This window comes from Vigna radiata, chromosome 1, assembly GCF_000741045.1.
Source record: "Vigna radiata var. radiata cultivar VC1973A chromosome 1, Vradiata_ver6, whole genome shotgun sequence".
NCBI classification, from domain to species: domain Eukaryota; kingdom Viridiplantae; phylum Streptophyta; class Magnoliopsida; order Fabales; family Fabaceae; genus Vigna; species Vigna radiata.
Genome location: NC_028351.1, coordinates 15,959,458 through 15,961,365, shown reverse-complemented (window position 1 = coordinate 15,961,365; position 1,908 = coordinate 15,959,458).

Sequence of the window (1,908 nt, the reverse complement as noted above, 5' to 3'; positions counted from 1 at the left end):
TTTAGATAATTATAATATTATTTGGAAGATATTTTCTGTTGATATTCCCAAATTAAATTAACTCAACAACTGAATTTATCTTTTAGCTTTTCTGACTTTCCATAATTGCACAAATACCCTGATATTTCCTCTATCAGCACTTAAACCCCTTTTTAATTTCTGAAATTGCACATTGCCCCCTGTTGACCAGCTTTGACTCAAAAAAATGAGGCTCCAATATGATCTTGACACGTGTCAGCCTCTTCCCCACCTAAATTAGGTTTCAGATTGGGGGAAAGGATGTCTTCAGCGCCGCATGGAGGTGCTACTGGTGGAGTCTTGGTTTCGTTGGCATGACTGCATAGAAAACGCGATTAGGAATTCTCACTGTTTCTGGTGTTGCAGGTTCAAGATCGATGGCGCTGGTTTTTTTGTGTGCAGGTGGTGGTTTACGTTGAAGATGGCGTTGATGTGCGATTCGATGGTGGCTGCCGGCGGCTTGCTCTCGGTGGTTATGGTGATGAAGATGATCCAGATTCGAAGAAGGTGGAGGCGGAGGGAGATGATTCGATTCCGCGAGGCTTACTGAACTGCAGCATGGTGACGGCGTCGAGGAAGAAGGTGGCGGCCATGGAGGGTGGTGCGATCTTGGATCTGGGTTTCTGCGTGTGGTGATAGTGCGGATTCTGTGTTTCTGGGTTTTCTGCAGGTTGCGATTTGGGTTTCTCACGGTGATGGTCTTGACGGTGTGGACGGTGGATGGTGTCTGCGAGGAAGAAGACTCGCGACGAAGGCTGAACCGCGATTCTGGGTTGCTCGTCGACGGCGACTTTGTGGTCCGGTGATGGTTTGATGATGGATGGCACAGAGGTCTTTTGCGAGGAGTATGGTGACTGGTTCTGCAACGATTTCTGGGTTTTCTTGGTATAGGTCCGGTGGCTTGCTGAGGAGATGGTCGTTCCTGCGGCGGCTAGGGTGCGGATTGGACGCTTGTTGCGTTGATGGGTGCTAGTGATGGTGCGTCGTTTACGGTGGCCGACGGCTAGGTCGAAGGTGGCGGCTAGGGTTTACGAAATTAGGGTTTCTGGAGAAAGTGGTGATGACGTGGCAAGTGGGCTGAGGTGGCATGTGCTGGTTGGTCTATCTGGTATGCAGAGGATTTGGACATGTGGCGTGATCTGGTGAAGTCTAGGGTAGGAGGGGTGTGTATAGGAAAATAGGGGTTACGGATATAAAAGGCTTAGTGTTTTGGGCTTGGTTGTTGGCCTGGTTTAGAAGAGAGGTGCATGTAGGGAAATCTGGGGGTGCAGGAGTAAAAATTGCCTATTTGGCCCATCTAGACATTATTTATCAAATAAAATCTGATTTTGGGCTTTAAATTGCAATTTGGACCAATAAAACTCTAACTTCAGCTGCACAAATAAATATTAGAACATCCAAGAATAATTTATGCAATTAAAATCACTTTTTAAGCCCTTTTTATTCCCAAACACACTAAATCCAATAATTACAAATCCTCTACAAATCAATCATTTAAACACAAATATTCTATCAAAAATTTTAATTTTAAAGCATAAATGTAGACATAAATATGCACTCATCACCGGGCTCAGACGAGTACGTCCCCCCATGATCAGGCGAGCCAAGCAGGAGGCCAGTGGCGCCGGAGGAATCATGAGAGGTGGGGAGAGCTAGAAAAGCTCATTGTGACCATGGATCGTGATAGAGGGCAAATGAGAAATGCTTTGTGTTGACCATGGTGTACTCGAATGAAAAAGACAAGACTTTCGCAGCGATGGAGGAAGGTGACCATAGTCCTTTGTTTTAGGGAGGATGTTGGAGAGCAAACAAAGTCCCACATTGAGTGAAAGAAGGACTGGTCAAGGGTTTATATACACATAGATATCTCCAATGGTAAGAGGCCTTTTG